This window comes from Microcaecilia unicolor, chromosome 9 (genome assembly GCF_901765095.1).
Source record: "Microcaecilia unicolor chromosome 9, aMicUni1.1, whole genome shotgun sequence".
NCBI lineage: Eukaryota > Metazoa > Chordata > Amphibia > Gymnophiona > Siphonopidae > Microcaecilia > Microcaecilia unicolor.
The window spans coordinates 115,433,576-115,452,496 of NC_044039.1; the positions used below are offsets into that span (position 1 = coordinate 115,433,576).

Below are 18,921 nucleotides of genomic sequence, written 5' to 3' on the forward strand. Positions count from 1 at the left end.
GGAAAGGATACATTTACAAAACTGCACTACGGAACAGGGCATCACCAGTTCCAAAACAACATTTTAATTTAAAATGGCATTTATAGTCCCTAAGGGGCCCTTTTACTAAGCTGCATTAGGACCTAACGCATGCCTAACACAGTTTAAAATAGCAAATCACAGGATGTGCTCAGGCATCCTGCAGTACCTGCCAAATTAGTGTGTGGTAATCTGGGCACTAAAAAATTTTTGAATTTTTGGGATGAGGGGGTGAAAAGTGGACATTTCTGTGCTACAAAATTAGTGCATCCACATTCATGTGCGCTATCCTCGCTAGTGTAGGATTACTGCCTTTAAAATGGGTGGCAGTAAGTGCTCATGCAGTAATTTTTATTAATGGCCAAGCACTAATGGCAACATTAGCACATAGCCTTTAATAATAATAAAAAAAAAGAAAATCAGCTATTTTTTTGGCTACTGTAAAAATGGCTTTAGTGCAAGGGAAAAACCCACAAATGAATGTGTTAAGGACACTTTTTACCACAGCAAATTAAAAACACAAAAATAAAATCTAGTGTTAAAAACTGCTACATTTTAAGTTTCTTTCAAGTATTCCCTATATTGACTTAAATCAACAGGTAAAGAATTCCAAGCCTGTGGTACAGACCCTGGAAGGGTGCCTCAAATAACTATTCTACCACAACAGATCTTCAACTTCATTTTTATATCCTGTTTTTATCAATTGTTCAAACACAGTAAAACAAAAGGTGAAAGTCTGACAGCTATAATGGCAGTAATAAAGTTACTTTCCATTTCTGGCTCTCAATCACTGGAGACCAATCATTCTGTGTTTCCATTTGAGAGAGACCAATCTGGGAGCTATCCATCTGGGAACATGACTTGGATTTAATTTTTGAGTTGGCTGTTTTCTGCTGCTCCTTTACGCTTCAACTCAATTGAAACCAGGCTGGGATTATTCATATTCCATTTGGATTTTTCCCCTAGTTTTTTTTTTTAATTTCCTTGCACTCCAAACATATTTGGTCAGGTTACTGTAACTTACACAGTAGATGACGACAGAGAAAGACCTGTACGGTCCATCCAGTCTGCCCAACAAGATAAACTCATATGTGCTACTTTATCTGTATACCTGACTTTGATTTGTATCTGCCATTTTTTCAGGGCACAGACCGTAGAAGTCTGCCCAGCACTAGCCCCGCCTCCCCCCACCGGCTCTGTTCCCTCTCTAATACTTCCTTGGAGAGAGATAACCTGGGGAACGAAAGTCCTGACTCAAAAATAAAATCAGGGATTTTAAGCATGGTAATGCATCACATTTAGGTTACTTCAGAAGTTTTACTTGCAGTTTCAATACTATTTAGACGTGGAGATCTATGTTTATAGGGATTTCAAGGGGGGCTCAGACAAAACTTGGATGGCCCTAAAACCTTTATGTGTAGTCCCCGTTTCACAAAAGGAACATATCTATATGGGGAAAAGTTGCACGTCAGCCTTTATACCTGCTCAACAGCATAAAAAGGTTTTAACAAGTGCTTGATTTAGGGGCTCTTTTACTAAGCCACACAGGTGCCTACATGCGCCCAACGCACGTCAATTCAGAACTACTGCCCAACTACCATGTGGCCCAGGCAGTAATTTAATTTTTTTATGCGCGCACACTACGTGCGCTGGAAAATATATTTTATTATCCGACACGCAGTGCTAACCGGGTGGTAATCGGTATTGTGCGCATGCTGACAATTACTGCCCGGTTAACACATGAGACCTTACCGCTAAGTGAATGGGTGGTGGTAAGGTCACAGGCCCAAAACGGACGTACCAATTTTCATTTTGCTGCACGTCCATTCCCCCCCCCCCCCCCCGAAGGCCTTTTTTGCAGGTGTGCTGAAAATGGATCTGCGCGCTCCTAACACGTGTCTACACCAGCGCAGGCCACATTTTGGCGCACCTTAGTAAATGGACGCCTTAGAGTCATTCTCCTTAACCCCGTTATAGTTGATGTCCATCTCCAATATGAAACCATGATAAAACTGGGGCCTCACTACTTAACTGATGGCACTTACATATGTAAATGTATAAAGTGGGACAGCTCCATGTGGAAGTCACAATTGTGCCACGTTCATGTGTAAGTGAAGATATCTCCATGTGGAAGCTACGGGTCTATGCTGTTCATTTTTTTTCAATATGTACATTTGTAAAATGGCTGCTCCCACTACAAGTGCAGGGTACATATATGTGTAGTCCTGCAAGTATTTTAGAAAAGGGTCTACACTGCCAGATCCTTTTCTAAAATACCACCAGAACTGAGAAGATCCTGACCAAAATGTTTCAAAATTAATCTCTACATTCTATGTAAAGTGGACCTTTTACCATGTGAGTCACCAGGCTGATCCTGAATTTCTTTTTTTTTTTCTAAATTTCACTATTTCTATGTCTTGTCTGGAAACACCACAGAAGGGAAGATAAAATTTAGCAGACTTGGCTGGCAATTTTTACTGCTTAATCTGACTGTTTTCTGCTGTGTTTCAGTCTCAGAATTGTGCTGTAAACACTGCAATTTATGTGGGAGGAAGAAGGGATGTGAAAAAGGGGAAATGATCAGAATTTATGATAAGAAACTGTATAAATATTACCCTAGATGCTAACAATGGCTGCAGCTCTTCAGTAAGTGATCTGGACCAGGAAAAAAGGAGATTTCATAGCTAACAGGCACTGGAGATTTACATAAATATAAGTCTATTCTAGACTTGCAGCATTCTGCAAAAGGCATGAAATGAATGAGCTTCTCTGTAACAAGAGTCTTAAGATGTGGGTGTTAACTGCCCTTCTGTCACTCATTTTCTGTGTGATGCCATTTTATCTCCCTGTGTCACAGGTCCTCCTTCCATGTTCCATTTGGATGCTTGCATCAGCATCAGGGCTCTCCCAAGGTTATCTGACACCACAGGCAAACCTTCATCCGCACCTCCCCAATACAACAAGAGGCAGTTCAAGGCCCTCCCACCCCATGTCCAGCATCTACCCTTTCCTCTCTTTTCCTAGTCCAGTATCTTCTCTTCACTACCTCTCCTCCGCTAAAATGTCTAGCATCTCTCTCCTTCCTTCCCACTCTTCCTCAAGATGTCCAGCACTGGTCTTCTTCCCTACCTCCTTCCTTTATTACCCTCTCTAGGATGCCAGTGGCATGGTAGTTGGCACAAATGTAATCTGCCCGGTGGTTCAGCCAGCCTTGATCAGAATCAATTATTTTTTGCTAGTAAAGCATCCCAAGAAATGACTACATCCTAGAAGCATGTGTCTGAAATATTAAACTGCAAAGCACAGTGGATTCTATTTGGTCACAATGCACTATTTACAATATTACAAATTATTACTATGGTGTAAGAACTGAGGGAGAGGGAAGTTGATTTCAAATAGCTTATTAAATATGCAAAATATATTACATTAAAACAGGCCTTATTAATAAATCAACTTTTTGCAATTTTGTACCTATGAAAAAAAAATTACTGAAAACTTCTCTGTGCTGTTTACAGAATAAATTATCAACATGCTAATTAACTTTACCTATTAAGAGGATTCTAAATCTTCAGATTACTGAGTGACTCTTGTGAATTACAAATTTGTTGCCTAGGTTGTTAGCACAACAAATGGTGCACAGCTCCACAATTTGGCTTTTCATACAAACTATAAAACTCAGCATAAAGCTGGTATTTTATTTAATCATTACTCTTTTGGCAGGCTTACCAAAATGTCCACCACTGTGGTAACATTTTGTTTCACAGCATCTACCAACAAACTAGACAAGCTGTGTCATGAAGTCTCTTTATGGTAACAGACGAGTTCTTAAATCACATCATCAAAAATAGAACAGGCTTGTTTGTTCGCCTTTGTTTTCTAAGCCCTTCCCTTTTTTCTGTACTGAACATTTTTTGTGGTCTCAGTGTCTTAACTTGCATACATCTATGTTAGTTCAAGCCCTGGTGAACACGTGAATTCTACACTGTGTTCTGAAACCTGCTCATTTCCCAGAACTGTGTCCTTATATACCTCAGGTCAGAATGTCTTTCCTTTTTCATGCGAGTGTGTCATGCGCCCAAAATATTTCCATTAGCTATTCAAGAAAATGGAAGTTATAATCATTCTGGGTGAAGGAACAGCACCTTTCTACATCAACAGCATTAGCTTCTGCAGTTAGATTTACTCATAACAGCACATTCTGCCACCTCGTGATGCTAGCCAGACAGATTTGTTGTTTAAGAGGTTTCTGCAAATGGGTTAGACTACTAGCCCTAGGAAAAGTTATTTTGAGACCTAGTTTTGACTCTACCATTGAGTTATTCTATAAACTAAGACAAAGTTGGGTACATTAATAGAACATAGATTCCAAGAACATCTGAACATGTTACATTCAATTTTCAAGCTTTACATTATTAAAACATGAAAGGTGTTAGAATGGAATTAAAGGAAAACATAGGATTGAAGAAAAATATGTCAAGATTCATGATACCATCATCTCACTTTAGGATAGTTGTCTTTTGAAGATGAACTGTTAAAATTAAATATCTAACCAGAAAAATTTACCCTAGGAACATGAGATAAATGGCTATCTGTATACCCTATGATGCCCAGAAGTGGTCAAATCCATTTTCAGTAAACAGATGAAATTGCAGAAGGACTTAAATGCATTAAAAATTCCTTTAGTCACAGAGGCATCCAGTTTAAGTACAATGTAAAAGATTACAGAAGCTGCCTCTCTTAGTGGTCCTTTTATAAAGGCGCGCTAGCATTCTTAGCACACGCTAAAAATAAGCACGTGCTAAACGCTAGAGACACCCATAGGAATATATGGGTGTCTCTAGTGTTTAGTGCATGCTAAAAACACTAGCACAGCTTTGTAAAGGACACCCTCAATGACTGATGAATAACACACAAGCTTCACGGCACTGAGCAAAGATTTGATGATCACGCCTCTTTCTAATAAGCAGCACTGCAGTGCTGGTCCACCTCATAACCTGGCAAAAATACTGCAATATAAAAATCAGTAACTAGATCTAAAAACATTCTTTTGGATCCACAGGACTAGCACTTAATAGGAAAGGTTAAGAAAACCTTGATTTTCAGGCTGCTGCTCATTCATCTATGGTGGAGAAATGTAATAGAAAAATGCTATTATCCAGCTACATTGTAGCATTCCAAGGATTAAAATGTCATTTATTTTGTTTAATAGGATTTATTTACTGCCTTTTTGAAGAAATTCACGCAAAGCACTGTACAGCAAGAATAAAAACATAAGAACATAAGCACTGCCATACTGGGACAAACTGAAGGTCCATCAAGCCCAGTATCCTGTTTCCAACAGTGGCCAATCCAGGTCACAAGTACCTGGCAAGATCCCAGATCAGTAAAACAGATTTTATGCTGCTTACCCTAGAAATAAGCAGAGGATTTCCCCAAGTCCTTCTTAATAATGGCTTATGAATTTTTCTTTTAGGAAATTAGCCTTACCTTTTTTATCCCTGCTAAGTTAACTGCTTTTATCATATTCTCTGGCAACGAATTCCAGAGTTTAATTACACGCTGAGTGAAGACATATTTTCTCTAGTTTGTTTTAAATTTACTACTTAGTAGCTTCATTGCATGCCCCACCAGTCCTAGTAGTTTTGGAAAGAATAAACAAGTGATTCATGTCTACCCGTTCCACTCTACTCAATATTTTATAGAACTCTATCATATCTCCCCCTCAGCCATCTCATCTCCAAGCTGTAGAGCCTTAGCTGCTTTAGTCTTTCCTCATAAGGAAATCATCCTATCCCCTTTATCATTTTTGTCACCCTTCTCTGTGCGTTTTCTAATTTTGCTATATCCTTTTTGAGATGCAGTGATTCGAACTGCACATAGTATTCGAGGTGCGGTCGCATCATGGCGCGATACAAAGGCATTCTCATTTTTGTTTTATGTTCCCTTCCTAGTAATTTCTATGGGGTCCTTTTGCTAAGCCGCTTAAGTGTCTACGCGTGTCCAATGTGCGCCAAAATGGAGTTACTACCTGGCTACCGCATGGCTCTTGTGGTAGTTTCATTTTTGGCGAGGGTATTGAAAAATAATTTTTATTTTCGGATGTCCATTTTTGGCCAAAATTTTAAAAAGAAATTTTTTACAGGTGCGCTGAAAAAATGATTCTACGCATGCCCAAAACACATGTCTACACTTTCTTTTTCAATTTACTGCTGCTGTACTCTAAACAGAGGGTTTCAACTTATCAACATAGTTATCAACATAGTTTCTTATAAGTCTATTCTCAAAATTTCTGGTGATGCACAAATAAACTATATTTAATGTTAGAAACACTAGCATTTTGTAAAGTTCACGTTGATCCTTCCAGTTACAATATTAATAAAAAAACAGGTTATGAAAAAAACATGCAAACATACAAAAAATAATCTACAGCAATAGAAAAGGCAATCTCAATATACCATAAGCATCCACTTCAAGTTAGTTAAAACAGCCATGTTTTCTGGTTCATAGTGGAGTCAAGATGGTGGCAGGATGCTGACGTTCAGCTAAGAGCATTTCATCTTACCTTGAGAATTTTTATCTTCCCATGGCTCTTAAATGATGAGGCAAGGATTGGGTTGTCCCTGTGATGAACGTGATGCTGGTGAGCTCTCAGCTGTATGTTACTAGCTACGCCCAGCAGCTTTCAGTCACAAGCACAGGCCAGTCCTCTGCAGAAACATCTGTGGATGAAAATCAGAGCCACATTTAGGAGAAGTTATGCTCAACCTGTGTATTCACTCTTTTCCTTGCCCTAAACTGAGTAGCCCGGATGTACCTCTAGCTTCAACATCCACTGGAACAGATGAGATGGGAGACACTTCAGAGGAGGAAACTGAAGCTATAGCTTTGATGGTTCTGCAAGGGACTGTTTGAGTGTGACAACTGGGAATATAACAGCAGCTGGCACGAGTGAGCAGCTCTTTGGCTGTAATTCAAGGAAAGAGATATCGAAGCATGTTTCTGGAGGTAATTTGACAACAGTACCTACTTCTGAAGTCTCGCTACATATCATGTGGAAGATGTTGGTTAAGCTAGACTCTGCTATTATGAAATGTTTTCCAATACTGGTTTATTGGTACAGACTGTTGGTGTACCGTCTCAAAAACATGACAGCCTTGGCAAAGTATCTCAAGATAAGACTGCTTCTGTTGAAAAAGAACTTCAAGAATCTGAAACTGTTACGCAGTCATTAATTAAAGATAAAATGGTTATTCAAAAGAAAAATTGCACAAATGGGAAATCATGAAAGGCGTTTTAATTTGCATGTATTGAAATTTTCCTATGGTATTGGGTTAAACTCTGATTGACACTTGAAAGAAATATTTGGTAGAGATTTTGGAGCTTTCTGCTTTGATGTTGTCTCCCTTTAATAAAATTTATATTTTACCTGTTCCAAATGAACAAATGCAAGGGAGAACTGATACTCTGAATACTTCTGAAACATTGGAAACATCTGCTGTAGAGATTCAAGGACGGGCCACTCTGTTGGTTAGTGTGGTCTTAGAACAAGACTTAGATATGGTTTTGCAACTATTCTTTAGGTAGTCTGTAGCTTTCTTTAAGAGACAAAGAATTTGGATATATAAAGATTTTGCTTGTGCAATATAAGAAAGATGTAAAAAAAAAATTTCTATGTGCTAAAAAACTTTGGTTCTTGGGGCAACATTTTTTCTTTGCTACCCATGTAAATGTTTAATTAATTACCACGGTGTTTCTTTGTTCCAGATCAGTTACACTTCTTTTTAGATAGTGAAATAGTGCCTGGCTTGCCAATTCCTGCAGATGGCTTGATTTTGACTAGTGAATGATGAAGTAATGACCTGGAAGCTATTTTGTTAGTTGGCTTTTTTTTATTATTATTTATTTATATAGTCCTTATTAAGGTTACTCCATTTGCTCTATATCCCACACACAAAAAATAAAATAAAAATAACGGGGGTGGAATTGAGTGGGAGGGAATAGATTGTTTAATGTCTTTTCTTTTGTAACAAGTAGATACTTGTGTTTGATTTTTGATAATTTCTAAATTAAAAAAAAACATTAAACAGCCTTTTTTTTCAGTTTCTTCTGAAATTTCATATAAACCCTTTCCTGCTGCAAGTAAGCATGCCATGCCAGTGGGGTAGAGCCTTGCAACATACACTTCCTCCTAGTCAACAATCTAAAGAACTTGCCAGGCATACATCAGACTGAGAACTCAATACTCATAATAGACCATATTTTTCAAAATATACTGATAAGTATTTTGGCCTATTACATTCAGGGCTTTAAAAGCCTGTATTAGCAACTTAAAAGTCACCCACTATTGCACCGGGAGTCAGTGTAACAGAGAGAAAAGGGGAAGCATCCTCCCATCTTTTTCTGCCTCTAATAAGCTTTTCAGCAGTATATTGTACAAGCTACAAACAAAACAACATCATCTTTAGAAGATCCAAATAAATAATATTGCAATAATATGTGATAAGACATTAGTTTGCACAATCTGACTAAGTCCAACTAGCAAGCAAATGATCTAATTTGCCTAATCAGTCTCACATTAGTATAATATTTCTTCATAACTGAATGCATTTGATCTGCAGAGCTGAGAGACAAATCTAAAAATATACCCAGACTATAAACCGTACTTTGTAAAGGCACAGAGTAATCAAATAATAGAGACATAACATACCCCTTAATTCTATACATTTGCATGCCCAATTTTGCAACTGGCTTGCAAAGTTGCATTCGCAATTTATAAAATAGGGTCAGTTATGCGTATCTACTATAATAAAACGCACCCTCAACGTTCTGAGGACACTGACGTCACTGAAGTCACTCATACTCCCAGAACGGTTCGTGGATTCATGGTGGTGAAGCCACCCCACAGAACCGTGCCCCGCCCTCGCGTCAAACGTCATGACGTCGAGGGCGGAAAAAAAAATTTAACTAAACAAACGGATCGCACCCACGCACGGGGAGGAGGAGTAGGGAAACACGCGGAGCGTGTTTCCCTACTCCTCCCCCTGCCGACCCACCCGCGGAAAGGGAAACCACCTCCAACGCTCCGGAGTCCACATGACTCCGGAGACCACTGTTCCGACATCCAACACCCCCCCCCCCGCCAAACCTCTAAAACTAGAAGCCCCGCCCACATAATGGTAGATCCGCCCCCCCCAAAGCTGCAGGTCAAAAGAAGGAGGTCCAACACCCCCCCCCCCCCGCAACAACCCCCTCCTAAGCCACCCACCTTCGCGTTGCTTTGCCAGCGGGGGACCCGAAACCCTGCCAGCACAAGTCCTGTCTGCTGACTATGGCATCATCTTCGGCGTTGCTAGCCTGTGCAGGCAGGGCTTCTGTGCGTCTGACGAGGACGTCAGACGCACAGAACCCCGCCCTGCACAGGCTAGCAACGCCGAGATCGCTGGAGGAGTCAGACTCACTCAGCACACACACAGGACTTCTGCTGGCGGGATTTTGGGTCCCCTGCCAGCAAAACTACGCGACGGTGGGTGCGATGGCCACGGTGGGTGGGATGGCGGCGGCTGGGTGCATCGCCGTGGGTGGTATGGCGGCAGGAGGGAGGGGGGGGCATCGCGCGGAGGTGGCACTTCATTCCTTCTTCTTTAAAGCAGGAAGGATGGATGGATGGATGGATGGATGGATCCATCCTTCCTTCTTCTTCCTCTCCCCCCCCCCCCCCCCCCCCCCCCCCCAAACTGAACCATACAACACACACACACTCTCATCTGGTACCGCTTCCTTACCCCCCCCCCCCACTTACTCACTCACTCTCATTTGGCCACACTTCCTCAACGCCCCCCCCCCCAACACACACACACTCTCATCTGCCAGTGCTTCCTGAAACCCCTGCCCCCCCCCCCACTCACTCATCTGGCTGTGGTTCCTGACCCCCCCCCCCCCCCCCCCCCACACACACACACTCTCATTTGGCCACACTTCCTCAACGCCCCCTCCAACACACACACACTCTCTCTCTCTCTCATCTGGCAGCGCTTCCTGAAATCCCTGCCCCCCACATACACACTCACTCACTCATGTGGCAACCCCCCCCCCCCTACCACCCACACACTCAGTCTCTCATATTGCACCGCTTCCTGAACCCCCCCCCCCCCACACACACACACACTCTCGCTCATCTGGCAGCGCTTCCTGAAGCCCCCCCCACACACACACACTCTCATGTGGAAACACTTGATAAACCGCCCCCCCACACACTCACTCACTCATCTCGCAGCACTTCCAGACCCCTCCACACAACCCTCTTCTTCCAAGCTGAAACCCCCAACACACACACCCCCCCCACACACCCCTCCAACACACACACACACACACACACTCTTTCTCACTCTCATCTGCCAGCGCTTCCTGAACCCCCCTCCCCCCCACATACACTCTCTCTCATCTGCCAGCGCTTCCTGAAACCCCATACACACACACACACTCTCTCTCATCTGGCAGCACTTCCTGACCCCCCCCCCCCCCCCCCCCCCCACACACACACACTCACTCTCTCTCATCTCGCAGCGCTTCCTGAAACCCCATACACACACACTCACTCTCATCTGCCAGCGCTTCCTGAATCCCCTGCCCCCCCCCCTCACACACTCACTCTGTCATCTGGCATCGCTTCCTGAACTCCCACACACACACACACACACACTCTCTCACTCGCATCTGGTAGCGCTTCCTGAACCCCCCGCACCCATCTTTTTCCAACCTGAACCCCCCCCCAACACATCCCCCCTCCCCCTCCTCCAGCACACCAATTGCTTGGGTGCAGTGGCGGGAATCTCAGACACCAGAGACAGAGGGAGGGGGGGCTGACACCAGAGAGACACAGGAAGGGAGGTATCTCTGTCACACACACACTCTCTCTCTCACATACAATGTCTTTCTGACTCTCACTCTCACACACTCTGTCTCACACTGTATCACATTCACTCTCTATGTGTCACACAGTCACTCACACACTCGCTTGGTCTCATACACTCACTCTCACAGAGAATCTGTGTCTCACACACACTCTCTCTCTCGCACACACACACACACTCTCACACTGTGTCTCACATACGCACTTGCACACACTCTCATTCTCACACACTCACTCTCTCACAGACACACTCACACCCAGACTCACTCTCTCTCTCACACACACACACACTCACACTTTCACTCTGTCTCTCACACAGTCACTCTCACATACACTCTCCCAAACATACACACTCCGAGGAAAACCTTGCTAGCGCCCGTTTCATTTGTGTCAGAAACGGGCCTTTTTTACTAGTAACTTAATAAGCTAACAAGCTGCTAATTGACATTAATGACCAATTGACTATAATTGGTGTTAACTGGCAGTAATTAGCAGTTACACTGGTAACTACCCTCTACTCGGTATTCTATAAATTGCTTGCACAAGTGCCATAACACATAACTGCAAAGGGGCATGGACAGGTCAAGGGCGTGCCTAGCAGTTGTGCACACGGGTTATAAAATACCTGCATTTATGTGCGAGCATTTAGGCATATGGCTATCTTAAGTGCTTGCACCTAGTTAGAGTAAATGCAGACTTATGCTAGTATTCTATAATGGCAATTATGAATGCATGCAACTGCTATTATAGAATCCATACTAAGCAGGCAGCATCCGAGAGCCCAACTTTAAGCAACCTTTTGAGAATTACCCCCAAAGGGCCAGATTCTATATATGACGTCTAAAAATACCACGCAGTAAACATTTTCACCTAGGCATATTCTATAAGCGGCATCTAGATTTACATAAGGTATATTGAATTCACGTAGGCAGACATCATTCTGCTTAAAACTACACACAGCCATTTACACCAATGAAAATGTAGCGTAAATGCCGGCACATGCATTGTTATAGAAATTGCCTGGATTTCTGCACAGAAATCTGGTCATCCTATATAGAATCTGGGGGGGATAATGACTGACTTATTTGAGTTCAAGCTCAAATTATTTTTTTAGACCCCAATGGCCTACTTCTTTCAAATATAACTTGATGTTAAAATAGGTATCTTGCAGGGAAATCTCACAAGGAATATAAATTTGAATGTCACTACCATAGATACAATATTTAAAACCTAGTTTTGTAATAACTCTCCCAACTGGTTCTAAACCAACATTAAACAGGAGATGAGGGAAACCCTATTAAATCCCATATTCTGAAGATCAAGAACGAGAAGTAACCACACCCATTCTAACAGAAAAGAGGAAAACCAAGCCAGAACTTTACTCCCTACTCCAATCTAGAAGCCTATCAATAAGGAACGAATGATCAATAAGAACAAAAGCGACTGATAAGTCTACATGAATTTAAAAATTCTCCTTCCCCTGGTTCAAGGACATCCTCATTTCGTTGAGGCAAGCAACCAGCACTGTTTTGGTACGGAAGGCCTAACAAAAACCAGATTTAATAGAACAAATAAGATAATTTAACTCCAAATGTCTATTCAATTGATTTGTTATTACAGCTTCTCCTAACTTTGCCAAAAATTAAGATTCACCACTGGATGAATTGTAATGGTTCAATCTAAAGATACCATCTTCAACATAGGGCCTATTGCTACCTGTTTTTAAGTCAATCGATATACACCCATATCAATTTGAGTCAGCCAAAAACAATTGCATCTAGTGTCATACATAATAAGGGTAAGAGTCCAATGGACAACTATGCTTGCTAAAACATGGCAAGATTTTTAAGGACCTACTGAGGAAGGTCACTATGAGGCTTATTTTCAAAGTACTTAGCCTCCCAAAGTTCCATAGAAACATATGGAACTTAGCCTCCAAATGTGCTTTGAAAATATGCCTCTAAGAGGTCTAAGATTATTTTTTTTTAATTGTAGAGCTCTATAGCCAAGACTGAGAAAAATGTTGCTTGTTCAACAATTTCAAGATTGCTACACAAATATTGAACGTTTTGGAGGATAGTGAGAAAGAAGCTACTGCTGAAGAAAAGCCACATGATATACGGCATAGCATCTGGAAAGAGATGCTATATGGATACTATATGTAGGAGGTTTAGAGATTTTAAGCTAAACAAAATATGTGGCATAAAACTATCACAACACATCATCATGCCAACATTATCTCTACAGTAAAGCATTGTAATGGCAGCATTATACTGTGGAAAAGCTTTGCAGCAGAAAGGACACGGAAGTTGTGAAGATCAAGGAAATGACTGCTTTAGAGTACAAGTAGATCACGGGGTAAACCCTGTACCAGTCTACTGTACACCTGTGAAGTCACCTTTCAGCAGGACAATGATCCTAAGAACAAAACTAAAGCAACAATAGAGCAGCTCAGCAAGAAAAAGTGCAAGCCTACTATTGGTCCTTTCAAAATCAGTGGAAAGACCACAGATGATTCCCAGACAATCTGAAAGAGCTTGAGCTATTCTGCCAAGAAGAAAGGGCAAAAACTTCACCATCCCAAGCTGCAAAGTTAGTATTCACATCCTGAATGATTCATGGCTGTTACTGCTTCAGAAAGGGCTTCCATCAAGTACTGAATCAGAGTGAGGATGTATGCAATCAAGACCAATTGATTTCTTTAATTACTTTGTGAATATTTCTATAATTGTATGGTGTATATATAAGTGAAGCCAACTCCTACTTTAATGTATTTTTAATTGTACTCTTCAAAAATGTACAAGGATATAAAGACTTCTGCAAGGCACTCTATATAGACGATTATTTGAACTAAATAAAGAGTCCAGAGAACATTTTCTTTCCTTTCTTTTTTTCCAGCAAGCTAAGGTAAGTTTTTGTTTATACTAAAAGTATGTTAGCTAATTATCTGAAGTAATGGTTCGGGCACTGGCTTCCATGCTCGTCGAAGGATATGAAATTAATAGAGAAGCTTGTTAGAACTAATTAGCAAAACAGTATAATCCTACAAACATTATGAATAAAATTTGTTCTTAATGATCCAGGTCCTCAAATGTACTGAAGATAAAAGGTCTTCCCAGACACATATTTGCATATTTTGAGGTCTGCTCTTTTGAACTGTGGTACTTTAGCAAACATCACACCTGTTCACATATCACACGTCAGCTTTCCGCCGTTCTTCCCCTCCAGAGTATCAGTGGACCGGCAGAGGGCCCGACTGCATTGACAGCGCAGTTCTAGGTGCCGGAGAGCGAAGTCCAGTTCTTACTTACCTTGCTGCTGGGATCATCACAATGCAGGGTGCTTGCTTGGCAGGTGAACGGCTCGTCCCGTCAATTTGTCCCAGTTCTCCTCTAGCCTTTCCGCCGGGCCGCTGGTGTCTTCTGCACTGTGGGCCATCTACTGGTGTACTCTGCCTGCGCTGTTTGCCACTCAGCCGCCGGTCCATGCTTGCCTGCGTTGTCAGTTGCCTTCTGCTGAGTGTCGCCAGCTGCTTTGCGTTGGGGAGGCTTCTTGGAGACTTTTGCTCATCGTGGGGATCCCGCTTCCTTCTGAAACCCCGATTCCAGCCGTTGGCTTACGCCTGCATTGCCTGTGTTGTTCGGCGGTGCCCGCTTTCCAGTAAGCTGTTTTTGACAAAGATTATGAGTGTGTGGACGATTGAAGAGAGCTGAATCGCTACCATACTCAGTCACAATGAGTCAACACCTTCACACCATCAAAAGAAAGGGCCATTTTGGACTCCTTTATCTCCCCTCTTTTTTTTTTCTTTCTTCCTTTATCTCCCCTCTATTTATCTGTTTAAATATTGTATTTGTATTTTCACTGGTTTGGCGTTAGCCTTTCCAGTCTCTTGTAAGTCACTTTGAGCCTGCATCCTATGGGAAAAGGTGGGGTATAAATGCAATAAATAAATACAGAACTAAATTCTATATATGGCGCCATAAAAATCAGCACTTAAAGTTATGCACTTATAGAGTTGCACTTACACCCGGGAACCGCAACTACATTTAGGTGCGGCCATTTACACCAGTGGAAACATGGTGCAAATGCTTGTACCTAAATTAGGTGAGGATCCCATGTTATTATATACTTACGTGCGTAACTGAAAGGAATGCCCCCGATCTGCCCATGACCCTCCCACTTCCACACCCTCTTTTCTTGACCTGCACCTAAATTTACGTGCATACATTTCAATTCATTCTAATTAGTGCCAATAATCGCTTGTTAAAAAGCCAATTATCAGCACTAAACTCATTATTCAATTAAATTGCATGTGCAATTTATAGTGCTTCTTATTGAATTCAGGAGATAATCTTTGCACATAAGGAAGTTCTGCAAGTAATCTGACATTTAAAATATGCATAAACAAGCATTCAAGTTTTGCTAATACATGTTTAACTTGAAGCTTTCAAGCTAACATTTTAGGCCTTCCCAATTATGTGGATTCTGCTGTTGTAACCAGCTTTTCAAAATAATCGAGAGCACTCAAATCAATACACATTACCATGGCCATTAAAAAAAAAATTGGTCCTTTAAGCAGGACAATGATCCTAAGAACAAAACTAAAGCAACAATAGAGCAGCTCAGAAAGAAAAATTAAATGCCTACTAGTGGTCCTTTCAAAATCGGTGGAAAGATTTGTAAGCTACAGACCACTGATGATTCCCAGACAATCTGATAGAGCTTGAGCTATTCTGCCAAGAATGGGCACATGCTACAGTGGGGGCACCTGGACACAACTGGCCAAAAGAGCTAGGGAAGAACTGAAAATCCCACCAATCTTTCTTCTCTCTCCAATCCCAGCTCATCCCCCACCAGTTAAGCCCACCTCACTTGTCTCCCTTTATCTCCACTACAGCCCATCTACACCACATTCTCTCTAACCCTTCCAGTTCAGCTTAGCTTATGCACACCACCTACCCTCTCTTCCCTACCTAGAATGTCCACACCACAAAAACTTTCTCTTCTCCCAGACCATCCTCACTTCTTTCATAAAATCTCTCTCTTAATTTCTTTGTCCTCTCACCTTCTTATCCTATGTTTCCCTCACTTTATATATTTGGGAATAGAGTGCTTGACACCCCTACTGCTCCATTCTCTCAACCTACACTTTTTTGCTTCCTCCTGACCTGAAGTGCTGTGCTACCCCCACCCAATTCTCCCTCTGTTAGGTTCCCCAGCAGCAGCACCACCACCCTCGTTTCATTGATCCTCATCTCTCATCCCTCCTCAGGCATGGATCAGCTTCTTGCTCTCCCTTCCCAGAGACCCACATCCCTGTTCCCTGAAACTACTTCTGTGTTTCCAACCCCTGAAATACTTCTGCAACTCACAGTTTGCAAGACAGCAGCTGTTTCATGTCAGAAAGTCCCTTCAAGTTGCTCTATCACCTGCATGCCCAAGTTTTAGAAATATAGCAGCAATTGCCAATACTGTTTCATGTCCTCAGCCTGTAAAACCCATAGATAATACGCCAAGCATGAGATCTTGATACCATTTGGCAGCCCTGTACACAAAAGTATGCAATTATATCAACTTACTACATGCCAGCCCTCCCGATAAAGCTCCAGTGGTCAAAGAGTGAATGGCTGACCTGGGGAGCTGAGTAAGGACTGACTCCAGGCTAACTGATGTCCTGTGCAAAAACAGAAATTTGTACTTCCCTTGATGGTGGCAGGTTTGGCATAATACCCCCCTCCTTTACTGGTGCTGATGATTCCAGTACAAAATTCTCTCTCTCCTTCTACTAAACATCTCCTCCACCTCTGCCTAGCACCATTATCTCCCCCTCTCTTGCTTGTCCCCAATCACATGATGTGGAACGACACAGGGATAGAACACCAATACAGCAGTACCCCTAATTTACAATGCAGTCACATCCCAAAAGAAAACCCAAACTGAGTCAGGAATTGAGTGGCAAAGCTGTGCTGGTAGTAAGAAGAGAAGCCAAAACTCATAGCTTGTCCAGGAGGAAAGCTGAACAAAGAAATCTATATAGTTTTTTGTTGTTTTTTTTTTTTTTTTTTTGGGGGGGGGGGGGGTACTCCTTAATCCTTTCCAAAACTCTATCCACCCCTCCTGTCACCTCTTCATCTTGCTGCCATACTATTTCTTTGAGTTGATGCAGTACAGTGAGCCCACTTGGCCTACCACTGCTGCCTGCCATAGAATATAAGAAGAAAAATCAGTACTTTATTTTTAAGAAAGGTGGAGACGGCGTTTCTCTCCATTTGTCTCTTAATTTGAGACCTCACCATAGTTCCTCTTGATAACAGAGCTGCCAAGGAGCAATTTATATTTTTCAGATCATGGCATCATATACTTAAGTAACTCCCTACTGTTGCCCCATGTCCTTCAATTGAAATACCTCATTTTCCTGGTGACCGCAGGACTAGAGGAGAAGGGCAGAACACTAGCAGTTCCCACCCTTCACCAAGTCCAGCTAGCACAGAAATCTTACCAAAGTTGAAACAATTTTCCAAACTGTTTGTTGTTTGACATCTATCCTGTCTCTACATATTCATGCTCTTAAGCATGAATAACTATGGGCATGCTTTCCCTCTGTATTCACATTCCTTATCTTTTATGTCCTCTCATTTCGATTTCTCTATATTCCTTCTGTGTCTCTCTAACTTATCTTATCCTACTTCCTTCTAGTCTGATCCTCTCCTGCCACTTCCTTCCCTGTCATGCCTCTTTTTTTTCTCCCTTTTCTCACCTTCATGCCTCTCCTCTCCACTATGACCCCCATTTCTTCTCAGTCCTTCCTTTCCCAGTCCCAAACAGGTTTTTTTTTGTTACATTTGTACCCCGCGCTTTCCCACTCATGGCAGGCTCAATGTGGCTTACATGGGGCAAAGGAAGGTTAAGTGACTTGCCCAGAGTCACAAGGAGCTGCCTGTGCCTGAAGTGGGAATCGAACTCAGTTCCTTTCCATTTCTCAGATCTCTTCTCCTCTGCAGCCTGTGTCCCCTCTCCCAGCATCTCTGTCAGTTCCTCTTTCTTTATCCCAGATCATGCCTCTTCTCTCAGCTCACTTCCCCCACCATAGCTCGATTCATCTCACCCTCATGACCTAGCCTTTTTCTCTTACAGCTCTTTTACTTTAATATATTCAGGATTTGATAAACTACCATTTGGAGTAGCATCATGGCAGTTTATAATTTAAAATAATGGCTTAAAAGTTCTAAAGTAGGAAAAACAATTATGACTTTTTGTAGAATAGGGCTGTTGCATACCTTGAGTCCCCACTAAAGCCAACCACCTCCAAGACTCCAAGCTATACTGAAGGGCCTTCCAACATATATAAATAAAATTTGATGAATTAGCTGCCTCCAAAAGCATCCATGAAAAGGAAGATCTTAAGTCCTTACTTCAAAGCCTGATACAATGGGGTCCTTTTACTAAGCTGCAGTAAGCACTAGCACACGCTTACCACAACTTAGAAGGGCTTACTGTGGGACACACTGACTTAAAATCACAATGAGGAGCATAATCGAATGAAAACGCCCATGTGTAAGAATGTTCATCTCCGAGAACGGGTCCGTGAAGGGGTGGGCCGAATCGTATTTTCGAAAAAGATGGACGTTTATCTTTAGTCTCGAAAATACAGTTTGTGCCAGGCAAATGCACTGGATGTGGGCGTTTTTGAGATTTGGTCGTTTGTTTGAGCTGGGCGTTTTCGTTATTCAGCGATAATCGAAACCGAAGCGTCCCAGCTCAAAAATGACCAAATCCAAGGCTTTGGGTCATGGGAGGGGCCAGGATTCGTAGTACACTGGTCCCCCTCACATGCCAGGACACCAACCGGGCACCCTAGGGGGCACTTTTAAAAAATAGGAAAAAAACATTAAATTACCTCCCAGGTGCATAGCTCCTTTACCTTGGGTGCTGAGACCCCCAAATCCCCCCCAAAACCCACTCCCCACAACTCAACACCATTACCATAGCAC

General features: G+C 42.1%; 1 protein-coding gene across 2 annotated transcripts in view; it reads right to left on the minus strand.

Moving 5' to 3' along the window:
- Window positions 1-18,921, minus strand: part of NUBPL (nucleotide binding protein like) — a 149,709-nt gene that overhangs the window by 63,642 nt on the left and 67,146 nt on the right. The gene's annotated exons all lie outside the window — the stretch shown is intronic.